The 22,420-nt window shown below is 40.7% G+C and overlaps 1 protein-coding gene across 4 annotated transcripts in view; it reads left to right on the plus strand.

The window, feature by feature from the left end:
- Positions 1-1,815: 1,815 nt before the first annotated feature.
- C1QTNF7 (C1q and TNF related 7) overlaps positions 1,816-22,420 on the plus strand; it is a 53,225-nt gene continuing 32,620 nt past the window's right edge. For 3 of the 4 annotated variants that reach the window (XR_014895779.1, XM_085304250.1, XM_085304253.1), the window contains exon 1: positions 18,037-18,420. The gene's annotated coding sequence lies outside the window, so the exon portion shown is untranslated. Of the gene's footprint in view, positions 2,262-18,036; positions 18,421-22,420 lie in introns of those variants that run through there. The other variant, XM_085304251.1, reaches the window with a different exon arrangement.

The raw sequence follows: 22,420 nt of genomic DNA on the forward strand, positions 1-22,420 counted from the left end.
GGGCAAACAATGTTAACAGAGGAAGACCACTGGAAAATTTTGATTTTTAGCACTGCTGTAAGATTACAGTGATTAATATGAATCTTTACTACTTCACCAATGGCTGTTTAGTCCTTAGTCATGTTTCTATGAAGCAGGTAAATAAATGGAATCGAGGAGGACTGTAAGATCTGATGAGAATTAGAAAAAAATCCATTACAGAGCCCAGGTTTAGAATTCCTGATAGTTTTATGCACAGACCATTAGAAAAAATGTGTCTTTCCCACACGACAGGGAAGACATCCTCTGCTTCTCTTAGAAAGACCCATCAGGAAGAGGAAGCAGCATCTCACATGTCCCTAAACAGAAGCAGAAAGAGGCCAACCAAGAGAATGAGGGTAACACTCAGGACGATCTTTAAAAATTCTGCATACTTTACATAACCATGCTAGGTATGCTATAAACCAAATACAAGATTCCAGTGCTGCCAGCAGTATATTAACCCTTACGTCTCATCACAAAGTGAAGATTAGGATACAGAAATCATTTAAGTTGTTTCTGGTAGTAAGTTGAAGTGACAGGACAGGATGATATTTGTATTTCTCAATGTTGCCCATTWATGACCAAGTCCACCAGCATTAATATGCTGAAGCTTTCACATTATGATAGGTCCATATGATTTTGTACCAGAGTATTCTATTCAACATCATTTAATAGTGAAATGAAATTCCATTAGAAAAAATGTAGTTTTCTTTAAACCCTTTTTCTCATCATTGGCAGCAGTATTTTATCTATCATCTTGTGTAAATACATAGGACAATATTTGCTAAATCTCCATTAAGAGTATGAAACAGTTAATATTTCAGTGTCACACAAATTAGAACATTTAAATGAAGCAAATCTTTCATAGTCACTTCACTGTTAGTATTTTGACATTGACTGGTTTGGTTCTAAAGATTCAGTTCCTCTTTCAGGAGCATTGAACACATTAAACACCTTTGAAAATTTCAGTCTAATGTATCCCATTTTAACTTATGTTAATTTTGCAAGAAAATACGTCTGACAAAACCAAAGTCACTTGATAATGACAAACCTTATATCACTTGAGCATCAGGAGTTCTTTTGGATGCATTTCCAAAAGTGCTTAGTGACGTGGGGCCCAGTTTGAGACATGCTTTTCAGGACCCTCACTTTCAGACAGTATTCATCACATACTTTTGGAAAAGTTTGTCATGGTACTAACATGGAAGCTTGGTGCTCATGCACTGAAATTCTCCAGATCACAGTAATATTTTAAAATGCAAGCCTGGACAATTATGGCTTTTTGTTTGCTTGTTTTTAGCTACTTTGTACGAAGAACAAAAGGGGGGACCTTTTACTGTCAATTCACAAATGCACACCAGGTGTTTCATCCATAACTAGTTGAAACTCTCCTTCCACACGAGCACAGGCAACCCCCTCTGCAAGAACAAAATTTCACACGTTCCACTATCTGCATTTGAGCAATGCAGGATACAGCCATCCCCAGTAAGCAGATGTCTTTGAAAATCATACTTCTGTTATCTATACCCTGACAGTATCTCAGAAGATAGACCACTCACACAAGTTGCTTTTGAAACTCCCCAAAATCACGTGAGGGAGAAGTTTAGAGTTGCAATCTGCCTTTTGACAGATTTGGGGATCTGGCTCTTCTGGGAGCTCTGTGCACTCGAGRCTCTTCCCTCTTCCTTCACTTCAAGGCAGATCCTGCTCCTCCCAAGACTCACGCTGAGGAGACTAAATGCCAGGAAAAACAGGGTTTTTTCCTCTTCTCTGTGTCTTTACACAGAAGGACAACCTAGCCTATAATGCTTTCCAAAAATGATATAATGTCACCTTGGGGAGGCTATCCCCCAAGCCTGGTTAGGACTCCATGTCACAGGGCTTCGCTCCGGAGCAAACACTTGCTCGTTGCTCCACACTATATACTGCACTCTTTCCAGCAGGAGTTTTATAGCAAGCTGACAGTTGCTTTAAATTAGGGAAGCTGGCAAGTGTCCGAGGAAAGGAGTGGGAGCTTATTTAGCTGAGACAGACAGTTGCAAAACTTAATACAAGCGCATCAAGCTTCAAATAAGTTTTCATGAAGTATATTATTTGTCATCAAAACATTTAAACTTGTTTTAAAGGATTTTGACTCACCAACAATTACTTGTTGGCTTGAATTTACAACAGTTACGGAACGACTCAAAAGAATAGTATTGCTTTTCTTGAAAAAATGGTGTCATCTGTGTGAATGTAAGGTAAGTTGCAACTGATTCTATTTTCCTGTTCTGACTTCTCTGAAATGCATTTAAAGAAGGGAACAAAATAGAGGCACCTTCCAGAAAAATATAGGTCTATGATTCCACTAGAAATCTATGTAGTAGGACTTTACTGAAATCTGTATATATATCCTGTCTTGTAAGAGAAAAGTAATAAACCTTGACATTTATGAACATAACCTCTCTATCAGAAAGTTACCAGAGAGATTTTTAAAAAATCAAGAACATAATTTTATAGTCAAAATTTATTTTTAAATGTCTTTTTGACAGGGTTTATGGTAATTTAACTGTTTAAAATCTTTTGAAATATTTCTCCATATTTAAGTTTCATCCTACATTCTATCAATCCAAAATAGAGATTGTAAGTCTTTTTCCCTCATGAATGATTCTAGCATCATTCCAAATATTCACTTCAACCTTTGTTGCTATGGTTTCATAGAAATTTGTTTTGCAGAAATAATCTGTAAATTCCAAATAAATCATTTTGCTTCGGGGTTGTGCTCTTGCAAGATTGAGCTCCTGAATTTAACTTATGAAATTCTCACAGAAATATCAGTTTGACATTTCATTGGGATGTTTCTTTGGTTTTTACCAAGGTAATTTARCTTTTTGTGCTTCCTCTACTACTGACAGTATGCTTTGTGTCTATGTGCTGTATGAACTGGAGGGAGAATGTATGCTGTTAAATCTAAATGAGTGTCAGTGATTAAGTGCAACCGCAATCTCAGTAGGTGAGAGTGTAGATGRACAAGCAATTCCTTGAGCCCCTTTTTCCCCTGAGTTTCTGGTTACCATTATTCAGATGACCCTGAGGCAAGGCTTGCTCGCGTGCCAGCTGCCCTAAACATGACACTCAGGATAGTGACTAGTTTCTGTACCCCACTCACTTTCAAGGAAATGCTGAAGCTTTTCAGGCTGAAGTTTTCTCACTTTAAAGGAAATGCTGAAGTTTTTCAGGCTGAAGTTTTAGGAAAATATGGGTGTGAGTGCAGTATTATCTGCAGTCCTTGGAGCTGTGCAAGCTGTGGAAATTTGCTGAGAGTGGCTCTACAGATGGCTGCTTCAGAAACTGCAAAACTGCCGTGTCACATTGCACAGTGCATTAAAGAGGTGGAAACTCCCTTCTTCTTGCAATGCCCTACTCCCTGTTTTCCTGATTTGGGACTATTTAATCCGGTCTGCTGAGTGGATTTTCGTTTTAACCAGACCCCGCTGGGAGTGACCTTTCTGAGCAGGTGGAAAATGTGGGCTGTGCCGTTGCTGGTTCCCTTGAATTTGTGCAGAGCCGRCCCCATCGCTGAGGCTGTGTCCCCCAGGGACACGCTCCACCTGAGAAATCMATCTAAGAGTGCAGGGGGAGAAACACAGGGAGGGCAGGTCCAGGGTGGACTGGGAGTGGATGAGTCAATATGCCTGGCCTAGCCCACAGGAATGAGGGGAATCTGGAAAGCTTGTTACCTTTGAAACTGCCTGCRTGATAAGTTTTGTGCACGCAGGGGATCCCCCACCTTTACCATCCTCACTGAGATCCCAAAAGTGAAGGCTAAGTGTATCATGATCAAGTGTCACGCAGGCAAGGCAAGGACTACATGGCTTGGGGATTGGGAATTTTTCTCCATTTGCTTAGTTATTGTCTATTCCTTGTCCTCGCTCCACAATATCCCTTGGGCTTGATAAAAATATGAGAGTGATGAGTATATGGAGAAGGTTGGTTTGTATCCACATTGCTTAGTGACACAAGAGACAGGACATTTTCTGAAACTGAGGATCAAAACTGCCCACAAAGCTCACAGGAATCGCAGAGACTGCTTCTCATTTGGCAGCCATAACAGGAAATAATGCAAGCGAAGAGCACTGTTCGTGTTATTTCATCCTATCTGTCATCCGCACACATCACTGTTCCACAGATCTGTGGTTCAGTCACAGCTGCAAGATGAAAAGACAGGTGGAAAGCCATATATAAGCCATGTCCCAAGAATTGGATTTGAGTGTCTGCAGGAAAGTATCTTCTTCCTCATTCACTGTGATACAGCTGACTTGTATCCTGAATTGTCTGTAATGTCTCTATTCATAAGTCTGCCCTGTGCATTGGGAAGCCTTGTTGCTATCATCCTTAAACAGATGCTACAGCAGCAGCAATATTAGACACACTGGCATGGTATGATCAAATAACATCCATGTTCCTGAAGAGAGACATTGCAAATGATAAAATGCCAATTTAGGGAGACCAGGAAAACCTAACTTTGAGGGCATGGGGGGTGAAAATCCTAAGGCTACACAGTACAATTAAGAGGCATTAAAAAAAATAGTTTTTCTGATTCCTAGAGACTGTTTGTCATGGATATTGCACAAGTCAAACTCCATTTTATCTGTTGACRTGGAATCTTTGCTAGTCTAAAGGGCAGCAAAGCAGTTGAAGTGATTTTCTTGGCAGGTAATCTTGGCTTTCAGGGTAATCTTTGTCATCATAGAAGCAAAATAAAGGCTCCATATAAGATAATTACTGGMCAGATTTACATTTTATTTACAAGCTGAAAACGTTCACAAAAGGTGTTAATTTCTCATCGTAATCTTTCTAAATCAAGAGATGCAGATTATTAGGGCAGTTTCACTTTGGGATTGAAGAGGAGACTGTGTTTGCTACAATTCAGCTATGCTGACGTTGTTCGGGTTCTCTTTCAATTAGAATTTAATTTTCTCTTTGCATGAGTGTTGTGAATCTGTTCCTGGCTGCCTAGCCTCAAGGCTCACCTGATACTGAATGCAAATTGGAAAGCTCGAAGTGCAACAGGCAAAACTGCAGAGGAGCCGAATCAAGTCYTCAAGGATATTTTACTGGTGCAGGAGGTATGATGAAATGATCAAAGAGTCTGCACATTTCTGGGAGGTGTAAGTGTGAGGAAGGGCAGCGTTGTTCAGAATAAAACCAGTCCTTATTGCAGAGAGTAATGGGGAGCATTTCTAAAGGGAAAGCATAGCAGGCACRTAATGGGAAAAGGATCCTGGCAACAAGAGCGATGTGGTTATGAAACAGTCTCCTGAGGGAGAGAGGAAAGAGGAGAAAAGGCTTACTGACGGGGATGTTTCACTTAGTCGGGGCAAATCTAGAAGAAATCTCTGGGGAACAATCTTTCCTGGGCTGAGAGATGTGAGAATCCATACGTTGTGCTGGTTTCAATGTATTGGCTTGTCTTCAGTCTATCTATTGGATTTGTCTTCCTCACATCTAAGTATTTCTCAGACCTGAAAGTGGTGCAGCCTGCAGAAATGGATTCCAAATCTTTAACAAGATTTATTCAAGATACTTGACTGCGTTTGGACTTGGTCAGGCCACTCATTCTATTTTTAACTTACGCTCTCCCTCCCCCCTTTGGAAAGACCCCAAACTCAAAATCAGACACCCTTCTCTAAACAGGAACATCTGGTAGAGTCTGAAGTTACAGCTGGGGGGAGGAAGGGAACTATTCCATAACGGGATGCCTTTTAGGATGTATTGTAACTCATGCGTTCTGTTCTACTTCTCTATAGTATAGAATATAGTATAATATATTCTCCATATATTTTTCTATATTRTTTCAATAAAGATATTTTTCTTTCAATAAAAATGAGTGGAAGAGGTATTGATATGGAGAGGACCTGAAGTGTAGTTTAAAAAATATGCAATAGAAAGAGGGAGTGACAGTGCTGTAAAAATAAGAAGGGCTCAAAGGGCAGAGCTCAAGAGTCATGTGTCAGACCTGCTCACCCCACCTCTTTGCTTTGCATGCACTGCCCGTTCCGCCTGATGAGCCCCACAGCTGGCTCCAGGTCAGTGCAGGAGTTCACCATCACAACAGTCTGGGGGGACCTGATCTATAAGCTGCTGAGAGAGAGACCTTCTGTTTGTTCTTCTACCCTTTGGAAAAAAAAGTCTGAACTTTTTTTGGATTTGTCCAAGAAAACTCTCCATTTTCTTGGAGGAAGAAATTCCTTCCTGCTAAAACAAGTCTTCTCACTAGCAATCAGGCAGAAGGACCAAAAGCATTTTCCCTTTTCGACAGGCTATAAAAACTTGATGTTATGCCAGTCTTGCTAGCATTGCACTGATGTTCTTGCACAGCTCTAGTCTGTTGTGGTTTAATATACCTAAGGATTGATCTCACAACTACCCCCCCCCAACACTTCCCAGACAGTTGGTTCAAGTCCTTTTTCACTTACTTTTCAAATCTCTTTTCACTCCCAATAAACAGTGGAAGTGTCTCTTTGGGGACTTGACAGAGAAGCACCTACTTGCTGCATCCATTGCTTACTCTGGACATCATGCCAGAATTCTGTTACAGAGCAGTTGACTCATTTGGGACTTTATCAGGTCCAGCTCTGCACAGATATGCTCTGAAGGCTATCTTCCAGAGCCTGTGCTTTTTTGGTCCAAAGCCATGAGAACAGTCTTTGATCAGAGCCCTGCTTCAGAAATCCTCTCTGTTCCGCACATTCTGACTTGTCTCTAAATCCTCCTCAGTTCCTTTATCCTTTCCCTCCTGTAAGTTACCAATTCAACATTCTTCCCCTTTCTGAAATCCCTCCATCTTCCTGGCCTCACTAGGTGTTTATCCAGGAGCTCCTTGAAGAGGGTTTCTGAAGGGGCCGCCGAAGTGACGGCAGCTGATGGGCTGGTCTGTAACCTCTGCTCAAATAGCTTGGGAAGGCAGCAGTGCTCTCATGCTACCAGATGGCTGATTTCCTGGGGGCTAGGGGATGGCTGAGGCCACTTTGGCCTCTCTAAATTTCTGTCTGTTATTGCAGCTTCAGTTTCCTGCTAGAAGACAGAGATACATGTCTGTGGGCTACCTCTGAATGGCAGCTCTCTAGGCTCTGCTTTGAGGTGGGGCAGGGAGAAACCGTTCCAGAGAGAGGCAGTGATTTATGGGGGTGTCAACAGGACAGTCTCCACTCCAGCAAAGCAATTACCAATAAGGCTGGTCATAGCTCCCACTCTTCTCCTGAAGGAAGGAAATTTTCACTTCTCTCCGCAGCTTCAGTTTAAAAAAAAAAAAGAATTCCCTTTCCTGTTTCAACTTCATTTCAACTATTGTCTGTATCTATCTGAATGTCTCAGGTAGGAATGCAAAAACCAAGTTCTCCCAAGGGTACTATTGCATTTAAAAGCGTAATATGAGCAGTCAGGCAGAGGAAAACAACTTGGGCAGGACACGGAGGGTTAGTGATTTTGGCCAGCTATGAAACAGTTTTTCATACCTACTTCTACATTCCCCTCTCTACTCCACCCACATACAGAGCAGATTATTTCTAACTGGGAATGGCCCATGGGTTCAGGAAGGACTGATTCTCTGCTGTCTGCACCAGTATATGAATGACATCTGCAGTGCTGTGGGAGGGCACTGCACAAAGTGGCTGGCGTTCAGGTCCTCTAGAGAAAGAGGGACCAGCTGCATTTCACTGCATTTTAACCTTTACAGCTGGATTACACTGGCTTATATCAGAGTGTGCTTTTCAGGGCTGCATTTCTGAGAAAAAGGATGAGAGGATTTTAAAAGAAAATTGAAAGTTGAGTTTTCCTTTTTTAAAGGAAAATCAAGTTTCCTCTGCAAGACCCACTAGGACTGCTCGCTGTTAACAAGAGGCGTGCTGCAAGCCCACACAGATCACTAGTGATTTCATAGCCTTCTTTAGGCTGAACTGTGATTCCAGATTTCCATGCCTGGAATTTCTCAGGTATAAATACATTTGTATTGCACTAGGGCACAACTGAACAATTTCTCCTGTGCATCCAGAAGGTGTCCAACTCCTGTACACAGCATGTACTGTATTGCTGGTCTGAGAGTGGGCAGTGAATGTGCCTAGGATTTCTTGCTCTGATAGAGCTGCTGATTATCTGAAGATCATTGGTAAAAGCACATAATCCTCGAGCCCATTTGGAGAAAATACCAAGGTAGAAAAAGAGAACATCCTAGAAACAGGAGATGTTTTCTAGAAACTGCCCGGTATCTCAGTTGTTCCCTTTTTCTAAGCATGCTCCGTCATGGTGGCACAGGCCTGCAGTGTGAGAGCTTTGATTGTCGAAGACTGAAAATTCTGGCCAGTGTGTGTGTAATGTCTGGTGCTGTAGCCTACTAGGGCACACATTAAAACTCTGCAGTGAAATCCAGGCCACACTGAAGTCAAAACAAGCCCWGCACTCCTCTTTAGCAGGGTTGCGTAAGGTGATGTCAGTGCAGGGTTCATCGTGGGTGCAGCTCTACAGACACCCAGGTTATATTTGGATTGCTGCATCTGGCAGGGTTTAGTCTGAGCTTTCCACTTCTACAAATAATGGCTTGTAAAAAGGAGGGTTGTTTTTATATCTTCTCCATGAGGTGAAGGCACGTGTGAAGTGAATTTGACATGGTGTATCACTTGGCCATTTTCAGTCTAACTCAACAACCAGAAAGTTGTATCATCTCTCCAGAGACATGCCAGGGTTGTAAAATATGTTAGTTCCCTAAATTAGCACCATTTTCTTCATTAGAAGAAATAACTGGTCTGTTCTTTCTGTGTACACTTACTGCCGTTGTTTCTCATGTTTAAATGACCTCTGTGGTTACTCTGGAACAAGGTTTGGATTCTTTGAAATTAAGACTAGATGATCCCATAACAGAAACAGTTTTGCTTGCATGGAAGAACTGCCAAGATACCCTTAAAAGGAAGGATCTGCCTAATGCATGCTGCTCAAAATGTTCACTGCTATTCTGACCTTCTTCAAAAATCAGTCTAAGCAGAGTTTGAGAGAAGCCATGTGGTTCCTCCACTCAGCCCTGACACCGAGATCGCCTAATCCAGCCTAACACCATGTTCAGAAATCAGCAGGACTCTGTGCCAGCACGCTGGTACCAAAACCTCTGCAAGCGTTTGAGCAGCTAGCCCAGTGAGCTTGCTGTAYGTGCCTTCTTTCCATTATGTCAGCGGAAGCAGATGTTTCTAATTTATCACTAAAAACAAACAACTTAATCCCCCAAATATGCGGCAGTGGGGGGTGAGAGGGGGCCCTTCCACCATAACTCTTCTATAAATTGGATAATTAATGTTAATTTATCCGTGAATGAAGCAAATTTGTGTCAGATGCTGTTACCAGCTCTTCCTCCCTGTAATTTTTGTAAGCCCTTGGAATCACTAAACAATGTCTAATATCTTTTAAACCTGAGGTAATGACACATTTTCCTGTTACACTGGCCAAAAGTGGCTGGCAGTGCTTCCTTTAATCAACAACGACAATATTTATCTATTTAGGCCTTCAGAACATTATTTAACAGACATTGCAACCCTCTGTCACATGAGTGCCAAAGACAGGCCTTGGTTGTAGCTCCAAAGGGCAACCTGTCTCACCTTTGAAAACATGATTTCATCATTGGCTGTTTGAAAGCAAACAGCTAAAGCAGAGCGCGGTGCCCAGATGAGGCCAAAGCAGAGTAACTGCTCCTGCCAGCTGGAGCCTTAATGCTCAGCTGAAATCTGTAGCAGGGTTGGTCTGACAAGTTTAATAGAAACAGGATTTGCTTCACGTGGTGAAATGGTTGAAGGAATTAAATGGGAAGGAACCTAGTTCCAAATCAATTTTAAATGAGGCTAATGGGACTGTGAAATTATTGCTATTATCTATTTTATATCAATGCTGGAGGCCACAGCTAACATTAGAGTGCCAGTATTTCAGCAAGGTCACACATTCAGAGAGGTCCAGCTGCCTGTGAACAATCTATATACCTTCCTTTAGCTGACACCTCTTTCAGATCATTGGTTTCTATTGCTTAAAGCTGATGGAAAAGGCTGGAATAAGAATAAGCCCCTTCAACTGCATGCTGCATGCAAATACTGCAGCCATAGCACTGCATACTACTTTCAGAAAATTGTTTTTTCAGGTTTAATTACCATAATTGAACCATTTGTAAGAAAATGCAAAATACCTCATATTCAATTTTTTTGTTGGGGTCATGGAAAATCAAACTTTGTGCTGTACTGATGCTATGGGACACTATTCTGATGACCAGCGTCTCTCCCCTCAGCAACCTCTTTTGAAGAGCAGCAGCTGCTGTGAGCAGTATCTCCAGGGCTCTGGAGCTGTTGGGTAACCTTTCTCCCTGATTAACTATATTAACTGTAGGATTGGACAATGTGTAAGAAAGGTACAGAACTTCACATCAAGCCAGATATGATGTAGGCTAAAGGAAAGCGTGAGAAGAAGCAAAACAGAAGCAGAAAGGGATCAGGGTCAACTGCAGAGCTAAGAATAGGAATAAGAGCTCTTTTCACTCTGCTCCAGTGCACTACACTCCCTTCATTCCCATAGACAATATCCATAAAGAGATCTGGAAAAACAGTATGGGAAGAAACCTGAAGACAATTGGAATAATCTCGCGTTTGAGATGAACTGAAAGTTYTTTTTGTAATAAAAAAATCAATCCAGACAAGCCTTTTTCACTCAAGCTGCTTTAAGTAACATGTAATGACTGCACCAGCACAAGGATATTCTGCAAAGCTGCAGTCTGCTTTTCAGCTTTGAAGCCTTTTCCTGCCTGAAGATAGCTGCATGCTATTACATTATTTTGTAWCAGTGATGTAGACCTGCCGCAAACAAAGCTGAGCTTCAAGATTGATATATACATTAAGTGACTTCTGCTTTGCCTATTTAATTATTTGTTATTATTATTGTTATCATATGCCTTTCATCATGCTATATTTCTGAGGTTATGTTCAAGGATGCCCTTGGGTTAGAACATCTCATACTTAAGGAGACCATCTGTCTTTAACAAATTGCTYRGTCTAAAATAGCCTAAACTTTCCTCCGGACCTGATAATAAGACTGGATTTGAAGGAGAAAAGCTGTTTYGAATTTCCAGATACAGTCTTGAACRTGATATTCTGTGGAACTGTTTTTTTGTTTCTGACTGGTCATTTCCAAGGCTATGGAGAAGAGAGGGGTGCAGATTTAACTTGTGTGGRGTTTAATCTGTTGCAAACAGGACCATTTTCTTAAACTGTCAAGAAATTAACAAAATACAATGTTTTACCATCATGATGAACATACACTGTTCATGACCACAGGATTTTCGATGGAAAAGTGACACAAACTATTGGCATAAAATGTATTTTCTAATTCCCAGGGAATTTTCTAATTGAATTTTCTAATTTGAATTTTCTAAATGAATTTTCTAATTCCCATAATCCCATAATTTGRATTATGTTGCATTCCTACCTTTGACAAAGCAGCAGTACTTGAAATGAGATTTGCTTTTGAGTGAAGATACACTCCACAATGGGAGAGTGAGAATGTGCTTGCCTTAAAGCATTTAGAGACTCCATCCATGTTTTCTGACCTCTAARATGTAAAGCAGTTTATTAAAGAATCCCTTCTGACCCTTCAATGGAAAATTACACAGGCCCTTAAGTATAGGTTCAAGACATTTGTTATCTGTAGCTGAGATTTGCTTCTGAGGCATGTGCTGTTGATGTTCGTAAATTATACAGCTCAGTAAAGCATTCAGAAACAAATGTTCAGTCCCCATGAGGTCTGGTAAAAACCCTAAGTGTGAGCTTTGATGTGAGCATAGAGCCATAGTAGCTGTCAGGTTCTGAATCGTCTTCCAGTGGCACCAGAAGGGGAATATGTATGCTTCTGCGCATTTTTGAGCCAGAAATTCATCTGGTGTAAATTAATTATGGCTCTTTTACAGTCAATGCAGCTGTACYGATTTGTATCAACTGAGGATGTGGTCAGTCGGTTTTCAAGACTTAGAAGTTATATAGCCCATACAGTTATAACCCATATTATGCACTATGGGTTTAAAAGGAGATGTCAAATTTCTTCCTAATGTGTTTAAATTTAAATTTAAAGCCTCACTGGGAGTTTGCAGCTCCAGAGTTCTTGCCCATTATTCATTAGTTCATGTATTAGCTGTGATCACAGGAACAAGCACTATTAGTACCTCATTTTAAGTGAGATACAGCTGTGGTCCCGAGTTTGCTGGCCTGGCTAGTTTGGGCAGGTATGCAGCACACAAGATTGTGGGTTATAGTGTGGGAGATCTACACATGGGATGTGAAAAAAACTATCTGGAAGTGAAACACATCTAACAKAGAGCTGTGACCCATGCTATACTCTTTTTTTTTTTTTTCAGAAATAATGTATTGTTGCCTAGCTACATGTTATTTATATGTACRTTTTTGGGACCCTGCCTAAAACAGTGTTATTCACTACAAACTAAATGACAAACTTGAAATACAAGGGTCATGTGTAAAGGGCRCTTCCTTATTTCAAGGTTTTCGTTTTAGCTTTTGTCTTTCAAGACAAAACTATCTTGTCTTTCAATATTCCAAAAGCTCTCTATATGTATGAATTTAATTTCAAAACAAAAATAGACTCCAGATGTCTTAAGTATATTTTTCCAGGCCTGCAATTTAAACAAGTTACAGCAATAGTCACYTTCACAAACCTTTTGATCATTATAATATGAATTTGCACTGACAGCCAGTGCTGATCACGGGGACCTTTCCTGGTTTTTGAAACCAGCTTTTACTAATTTGGATTCCATTGCAGTTTGTCAGAAAGGCTGTATTTTAAGGAGAATCATTCATTTGATGATTTGTAGTACAGCTGCCCACCACATGTACAGCAGCAGCAGGATTACGACTTCTTAATTTTCCCCCAGTTTCAGCTTCAGCACTGGAACTCATTACATAGTTAGCATCTTAAGAGTGTTGTGTTATTTTGCTCCTTTCCTCAGAAAATGATCCATAATAGTAGGGTGGTTTTCAGTCCTCTAAATCTATGGAATGCACACAGAGGGGACAGGAGAGTCCAGTTGTTAGGATGCTAGCCTCATGATGTAGCTTCAATTTCTTATCTGCATAGACTGTATGATCTCTGGCAAATAATATCATATCTGTGCCCTAGAGCTTCACCTGTAAAATAGGATATTATCTTTTGGATTTCAGGGTATATAACTATATTCAAATGACTGGATGATCAGATAGTGCAATAGCCAACACCTTGTAATTATCTAGGATAAGGTGTGCAAACTTGCCTCTGGATCATAMTCATATATATACTCAGCTCCTTGCTCTCTGGGGTAATGGAGGTCAGCTATGCTGCATGCAGTTGAAAACKCTGAATAATACAGGCTTCATGGCATGCACTGAAGAGCCAGCTGCCAGCTGAAGTCAGTGCAGGGCCACGTGAGCTCTTTAGCTCTGGAATAGAGGCAAATTTGCTGGACCTAAGCTTGCTGAACCACTTACATGTCTTGACCTTGTGCTCCCCAGTACCTTGGGAGGGACCRACTTGCTTTGATAGAGTTGTGGACATAAGCTGTCCAGCTGTGGGTCATAATGTGGAGACAGACTGGAGCCTGGGAAATTCTGATTAGACATAAGGGTGAAGGTTTGTTTTTTGTTGGTTTTTTTTTACCTTGAGAGTGGCCAAATATTCATGCAGGCTGCCCTGAGAGACTTTGGAATCTCCATCCCTGGAGGTGTTCAAACTTGACTGGACATGGGTCTGAGAAACCTGATCTAACCAGGATCTAACCTCCTGCTTTGGGCAGGAGGTTAAACTAGATGAACTCCAGAGGTCCCTTCCAAACCACATTATTCCTATGGTTCTGTGATTTGATGCTAATGCTGCATCTTAGCAAATACATGCTTGTGGAGCATTGGAGAACATGGGCTCCAACCCCTGAGATAGTTTGGCAGGAGGCAGCCTGCTCCAACAGTGACAGAACAACAAAGTCATGACACACTGAACTGATTCAGTGCAACTTGGTGTCTACACTCAAAGCAATTTGGGCCCCAGGCTGAGCCTAGAAACAGCATTAATGTGTTTAGATACCTCCATGGAGCCCATGTGACTTTTTGAATCAGTGGCATAGTTTATCTCGAAATAGACCATCTGAAGGTAATGAAAAGTTACTATATTGGGAAATATACTCTGTAGTTCACATTTACTTGCCTTGTCATTGTACACTGACATGGAACCAGTGTTTCCATCCTTCTGGCCCTTATATGCAATAGTGAAGCTGGACTTTGTGTTTCCTATTGATTACGTGCAAGTAGTATCACCCCATTTGATCTGAGCAATCAAATTGGACTTTGTAAAAGTCTAGTGAATTGACATTGGAARTAACGGCTACTGGTACATAAATCATAGAATCATAGAATCGGTAAGGTTGGAAGGGACCTCTGGAGATCATCTAGTCCAACCTCCCTGCTCAGCAGGGTCACCTAGAGCACGTTAGACAGGGTTGCATCCAGGTGGGCCTACCTTGAAGTGCCTAAATTTTTTAAAGCCATATATAGACACAGATCTGTATATAATAGCCTACAAAAGGAGCTGTCTAGAAAATGGAGTTTCTCTACTTTAAAAAAATGGAATCTGGAGGACATTAATTATCTTCAGTTATATGAAAACCTGTAGTATTTGGAAGTTTTCACTGGAAGAAAATTTTTGAATATTTTAATTTTGGAAGAACAAAATAGAACTCGGTAGTTCATTCTCTCCTGCTAGTACCTGGCAGTACCTTGTCAGACACCAGCAAGGCAGTACTCCCCAGCCTGCTGAAGCAGAGCCCTCCCAATCTTTTGGAGGATATTTGGAAGATAAATGAGAAAAATAAGACTTTAACTGGTATATAAGGGTCTGCATTTCTAAGAGAAAAACAGAAGGTTTTAAAATGCTTGATATGGTACATCATGACATAAACTCCACCCAACAAGTCTCATTCATTTCTGTATGCATTGCAGCTTCTGGAGTCCTGGCCAACCTTCCATTTCCACATTCACAACTGCAATTATAAATGTGACCCTTAGTTTGTGAACTGTTTTCTTAACTCCTACATAAATCCTGATGTGCCTGTGAATGCATATACAATCTGCTGCAAAACAGATGACAGTTTCAGTGAAGGAGCAGCATGCAAAGAGCACTGCCGTCTTCAACGGCAAGGCACAATTGTGTATCCTCATAGTAAAACGCAACACTCTGAGGCTTCTAGCGTACACAGCTGTGTTATGGCTGGAGYGGGGTCGGCGCCTGGGAATGCACAGCGCAGCCCGGGCGTACGGTGCTGTCAGTGCGCTGCGTGCYGGCCTGTTACTTCCACCAGCACAAGCCAGATCCCTGGGTAGAAACTGAATCATGCTTTGGATAATTAGGCGGTGCCCAGATTAGTGGTGTGTTTTGGAGGTCCACCCTGAGAATATTATTATAGAAATATGACTTGGTCCTCAAAAGTTAGGTATATATTCTGTTTATCTCAAAACCAAAGAAGTAGGTTASTGTTAGCCCAGGGATTGACTCTTTGTAATAGCTCCCAAGCAGTTTTTGATGTTTAGCCTCTTGTAATTATGGATAGAAAGCTGGATGGGCTCCCAGCACACTTCATTCACTGGGCTGCCTCTAAAATCTGGGTGTATACAAACAGTCCTGTGTGTCAAGCATTGCTCATGTAAACCATGTCACAAGACCTCTATATCATAAAATGAAATTAAAAGAAAAAATCCCAGTTATTTTTGAAAAACACAAAAGGTGTGTTTGCTGATGGCTTAGCAAAGAGGGCTGAGTCTGTCATCGTAGCTGATGCCAACTATTGTAGGTATCAGGAGCTGCAGCAAAAAAGAGCTTGCTCTTTGCCAGTGGAAAGGTGAGAGTTGGAGAGAGAGCAGTATGAGATGAGGATGGCATTGAAAACAAGCCTGTGCAAGCCCACAGAAAGCCTGGAAACACCGAACTTGTTCCTGAAAAATATATTAATCAGCGGAGTCCATGAGAATGCAGGCAACACTGATGATAGAGATCTGTGATTTTTCTGAGCAGAGTAGCAAAGGCAGTGCACAGAGCTCAGTAAGGGAACTTACGGAGTAAGAGCCTGCAGAAAAGGGAGTTAACGTTCCCATGACGAATATCAACATGAGCAAAGGCTGCCAGGGTGTTATGCTGGCTAATGAAGTGTAGCGGCTGTGCTGCAGATGGGGCAGGCGGTGCTGCACGGCGCGGAGGACCTGGTGCGGAGCCTGAGAGCAGGTGGCCTCTGGGCCRGGCTTGGGGCTCTGGACACCCGCCTGGTGCCGCGTGCGTCTTGTGCACCTGCGTGGCAGCCCCGGCAGGGACGCGCCGGTTTGCTCGCCCCCGCGCCGTGCAGCACCACTCACGCAGGCTGGGCGCTCCCGTCCTGACGCTGGCCTGCAAAGGCCGACGCGGGCCAGCCGGGGGGCTCCTGCCTGCATTACGATGGCCAGATACGAGCCCACTCCAACATATATTGCATCACCTCGGTTGCAGGCACCATGCCCAAACTGCTAAACTTTCAAACACAAAATTTAATTAAAATAAAAAATCAGTAAGTTAACATTTTGAAATTCATCTCATATATATTGGTTGATAGTACCTCATATTTTGAAAAAATGGGGGGGAGGGGAAAGCAGCAGGAAGAGTTGAAAAGAAAAGAGTTGAAATCAGTTTACTGTAGACTTAAGAGTTTGGTATTTGACAAAGGACATGGATATAAGTGGAAACTAAATTGAAATTGAGACTTCTCTCATTCAATACAAAAGATTGTTGCTACCAGTCAGCTACAACTGGGAAAAGCAATTTAATTACCAATAAACAACTTTGAAGTTGTGCATGTGTTTTAGTGCCTTCAATAAAGTTCGCAAAAAAAGAAATGGCAAAAAAAGTCCAAAACATCTGACAGCAGAAATTTAAAACGTGTAGGGGATTGTTCAAGTCCATTGCTACACAAAGAGAGTACTTTATATACTAGACAAAAACATCATTAGATCACTCTTCATTAAAAACTACTTTTTTTCTTAAACTAGAAATGCTTATTAAAAGTTTTGAGGAGTTTTTTTTCTTTGTATTTTATAAATGCAGGAATTTCGCATTTACAATATTCTAAAGCTTTATTTTAGACTCTAAGTCCATTTCCCTTTTTCTCTCTTCTGCAATTGAATACAATAGAATGAATGAGGACTTAGACTTCTCCTTTTATCTTTTTGCTATTTCTTTTGTTATTTTTATAATGCTGATTTTTTTAATGCTTCTCATAGAATCCTCTGTCCTCACTGTCTAGGAATTGAATGAATAATGTTCAAAATGATGTCTTTTCTCTTTCTTGTAAATTTTGGATTTTACAGTGGAGAAGGGAGCTTTTTTTTTGCTGAAACTTTTTATTTACCTATTTTAATCTGCATCGCTATCTTGCTTTTCAAATACATATAGTTTCCCTATTTGTTCAATTAACGGAGCACTTGCTCAAACAGCTGTGCTTCAAAGGCTTGTTGTTTTATAATAGCTTTAGCAAGTTTAAGTAAACCACAGGAGAGTGAGAAAGAGAATGAAGTAAACTGGGTTTTTTTGAAGGAGAAAAAAAAATCTGAAAAAAGACATTTTGCTTGCAGGCAATTCATTGCATTTATGATGTCATAAATGCTAAACATCATTCTGGGTTATATTTCCTGGCTGAAATACAGAAATTCACAGAAAATCGAGCCTTGAAATAGAAAGTCAACAGTGACCTAATTTGGAATATAATGAAACTAAGTAGAGGGGACAGAACAGAAAATGCTGCCACTTGGGAATTGTGGTATGGCATAGAGAAGCCTGTCATGTTTGTTTTATTTTTAAACATATGAACCAAATAAAAGCTGAAAATGAAAACATTCATTGTGGTTTTGTTTTATTGTGTCTCTGTTAGAAGCGCTGTTTCTATACCCTACCCATATATAACATGACATGCCACAGTTCCTGCACTCAGATTGCTCGCTCTTATGTTACTGCTCAAGTATGCATTTAAAAAGGAGCCAACAGATACAGTAGATTTATTCTAGTTGTTGAGGTCAAGGACTCCTCTTTTTTTTTCGGATTCATCTAAGAGGGAACTCTTTCCTCAGTACTGACTGCTGTGCTTCCTGCTTTGCATTCTGCTGTCAGTGTGCACCACTGATAACGACGTATGTGAGAATACTGTGAAAGGGAAATCAGGAAATTACTTATCAGTCTGAAGCACCAGAGAGTTATATGTCATCTTCAGTGCCAAAGTTAGGGGGCTTTCAGCAAAGCACCATATCGTCATGCGCTATAATTCAGAGACGCCAGCTGCTGGAAGCTCTTGCAAACCGTGTAAGTAAAGGGCTTCATTTTGTTGAAACAAACTTTGTATATTCTATTGCCTCGTAAAGACAYTTAGATAATCTAAATTTCAGATGAGTTTCCTAATACTAGCAGTGCTGTTTTTATTTTGCTGTGTTGTTTTGAATAATGCATGTATGCAGGCACAATAAATAAAGAAGTTTCTCAAAATGTTTTACTTGTGAGTAGTGTGAGGAGCAGAACCTGTGCAGGAGTTGGTCAGTCTCTCCTTGCTTTTACAGTCACTGACTTCTTCTGTTTGTGATCTGTGACATGGAGAACTGTTTCATTTCTTAATTTTCTTGTTACTGCTATTTCAAGGATAATATGAAGCTAGCAGCAAAATGCAAAACCTGTGCAAAGTAAAAGARCAAGAAGAAAGCAAGTTTATAAAGCAGATAGAGTTAATACCAAAAGCAGTGTGTGAACCATGCTGAACTTGTGGTCTTGTGGGATTTCATATGCTTTATAATGAGGTTTTAAGAGGTCACAGATCATGCAGCAAGCAAGAACATTAAATGACACAAGAAACATTTTGATTGATGTATAAAAAWTAATCTCACTGATCATGCTTATATTTATATGAATCACTTCTATATGGTTATTTGGGGTTTAATACAGAGGATGGGTTCAACTTTCTCTAGTCTTCACAATATAACTTAAAAGCATGAAATAATTTATGAATGCCAAGCSAAATTCCACCATCCCTCCTTGTTCTTTATTCAGTTTACATATCTATTGATGCCTATACAGAGAGGTCATGATGTCTTGGATTTCTCTTGTTGTCTCTGGAGTGCTCCCTGTCCTTTTGATTACTGCCCATATGCAGATAGTGTGATAAGTGAATGAAAAATGGCTGTTGTGCCAGAAAGCTCAAGTATCTCCACCAACCAGTGGTGATATTGTCCTGAGACAGAAGTGTAATAGGTTCATCTGAATGTCCTCAGAGTTCCTGGTATCTTTCCATTCAAAGAGATACCAGCCTATTCTCTTTCCTTGCAGTCTTTCCCAAACTAACCTCTCTGACCAGACACAAACCCACAGGGTGGCATCAGCTTTATTTGTTGCAGGTGTGTCACTGCAAGGACCTACCATTCCAGGTGCACTGAGGAGCACAGACACTGCCCCAAAGAGCTTGTTACCACCCACRTCCCTACCACTGACCTGAATTTCCTCTCTGTCTTCAGAGCTTTTCTGGGCTGATAGAAATACTCGCATCATGAAGGGAAGGGGACACTGTCYGCTAAGGGAGACAACCCCAGTTCATTGAAGTCAATGGAATGGTCTGTTTGACTACAATTGGGCAATCAGACCTTGGGTGCCAAAATYGTGAGGAAGTTAATAAGCAACACTCAGACGAAGCTGGAGTGTAAYCTCCTGGAATGAGGCCAGGGGAAGGCTCTTTATGAAGAAGTTGGCAGGGTGGAAACAATCATGTTTTGAAGGTACACTAGTAGGAGATACTGAATAGTAGAGAGCATCAGCATGAGACTCCTCTCTGAAGGAGGAAGAAAACATTGCTTTTCAAGAGTGTTTGGAGAGTGACAAAATGTTTAATTTTCAGTGTGGAGATGGGTAAGATGTGAGGTCACTYGATTTTTTGTTTTGCGCCTCAACTCTCACATATCTAGCTGGTTTAACTGTACTCCAGGGAGAAAATAGCACATTGTTATATTTTGGGGATTTATGTATATTCATGTGTTCCATTAGTCTCTTGGCAAATGCATCTTTTGAGCTCTAAAGCGCTCTGAACCTTTCATATAGGTCTTTTCTTTGAAGCAGCAGATGTCTGTGATAAGCAGATGGTTATGGCTTTGAATTTCAACATCTTTAAGTACTTTGTTGTGTATATTTTATGGAGAGGAATGTACTTTTTCTTACTATGCAGAACTGATGCATTAAATGAAAGTATGTATATCTACATGTATGAYGGCCCTTCCTAGCTTGCAAACCAACAGACCACGCATTTCTCAGGATGATTTGTTGTGAGATATTTTCACTCCACTATTTGACTTAATGTTTTCAAGTTACAAACTAGCTGCCAAATGCACTGGTCTGATGTGCGCTCAGTCAATGCAAACAAGCAACAAGGAGCATCAGTTGTGGATTATGTTCTCACTTTAATGTATTCTGTGAGCAGGCTGAATTCTTTCTCTTGTAAAATTTCCCTGGGGGAATAATGCAGTGCTTATGGGAATAACTGAGAAGAAATATTTTGATAGTTCTTATTCTAAAATTTCATTTTTCAAGAGGTACAGCTATGAAACCTGATGTGCAAGGGATCTAAGAATATAAGATCTTAGTTTGGGAATAAATCTGGGAGCACAAATGGAAAGAATATGTCTCCAATAAGAAAATAATTCTCACTTTCTTTCAAGGAAACAGAAGCCAGATAGCCAGATTTTCTTCAAATGTTTTGCTCTGGGATATTAATTTATTACTTAAAAGTTCTTCCCCCCTCTCCCTTCCACCCAACTTTCAGACTTGAACAGTTTGTTTTTTAAAGAAATCTCTCCGGATAGCCTGTGACACATGAGAACTGTTTAAACTTGAATTAGTTGATCTTAAGACTGGATTTTCCACAGATTATCTAAGGCTTTGTTAATTACTAATGACATAAACTATGYTATTGCATGGATTCAATGCTTATGTAAGACACCAGCCTGTCCTGAGAGAATAGAAATGCCTCATTTCAACCAATGYTTTTGAATTTTTGCCTTCACCTTTGAGAAGGATTGGGACTGTTGAAGGGTTCTTGATGCTGGAAGGGATCAGCAGTGACGCAGGATTTCCTTTCTCTCTCCTTTTTTTCTCTCCCCTTTCCCTCTGAAAACCTTCACCCTTTTCACATCTCTAACACATAGTAACCCCTAATGCCAGGCTGTCACTCTCCTAGAGTAGAGATTTCTCTCTTCTTGCAGCTCACATCAACCTGTTTTTGTTCAACAGCACAAGGGTTGGTGCTAGACTTTGCTGTTCCTCTGAGATGAGGAAATGGTGGGCCCAAGATACAAAAATGGCCTGAAGGGGATGTCATGCCCCAGCATAGCTGGTGGTCCAAATACAAGGCAGGATTTCATTCTTCRGGCTTAAGCAGCCAGTCCCTATCTCCTCAAGTATAAGCAAAATATGTCCACATGGAAGTAAAGCAGGCRTGTGCTGACTTGKAACCTGTTGTCCAAGGCTAATGGCTATTTTAATTACTGCCTTGAATGGCTGTGCTATTCAAGCTGTGTTATGGTACTTGCCTCCTCCAGGTGTCTTCCACTAAGATGGTGGAACTGGTCACTATCCAAGACAACACAGGACTAACAGAACCATTAATCTGATCAAAGATGGTAGTTCCCTTAGTTCCACTTCAAAAGTATTAAGACCTATTCTGTATCTAATACAGTARGGAGAAATAAAAAAAATATTTCTCAATGATTCTATTTTATAGTCTTGATAAGTAATATTGTCTGAAGATATGAAGGTTAGAAATTTACACACCAAATGAGAAAGAGTTGTGAAAACTTCTGGTTCATTTTTTTTTTTTTTTTTCCTTTTTCCTTCTAATTGCTTAAAGGCTGCAAACTCTCAAATCCTTTGGAAATTCCAGGTGGTACTCTGCTGCATGACAGCAACATAACTCAGAGAGATGATCTGCTAAATAAGGCCTTTCAGGGATATGAAGATATTGCCTTTTGATGTGTGCCAGACTTCTCTTGCATATCTCTCAAAAAAAATCCTGCTCACTGAGTGGAGCCCTATTATACATTACTGGTCTGTTGTAGCACCTCATCATGTATGTATTTATTTCTCTGAATACCACCTCTTGGACGTACACATGCAAGGGCTGAGTTAAGATCATACTGAAAGATCATGTGGAAAACTGAAGTTAGTTTTCCCTGAATTCTGGTAATCAATGTCCATCTGTGGTCATCCATAAATAAATAGATTCTCTGTAAAGAGGGAATGACAACAGTTTTTAAGACCTATGGGTCTGTAATCT

Source organism: Rhea americana, unplaced genomic scaffold (assembly GCF_003343005.1).
Source record: "Rhea americana isolate MKP2758 unplaced genomic scaffold, rheAme1 scaffold_205, whole genome shotgun sequence".
Taxonomy (NCBI): Eukaryota; Metazoa; Chordata; class Aves; order Rheiformes; family Rheidae; genus Rhea; species Rhea americana.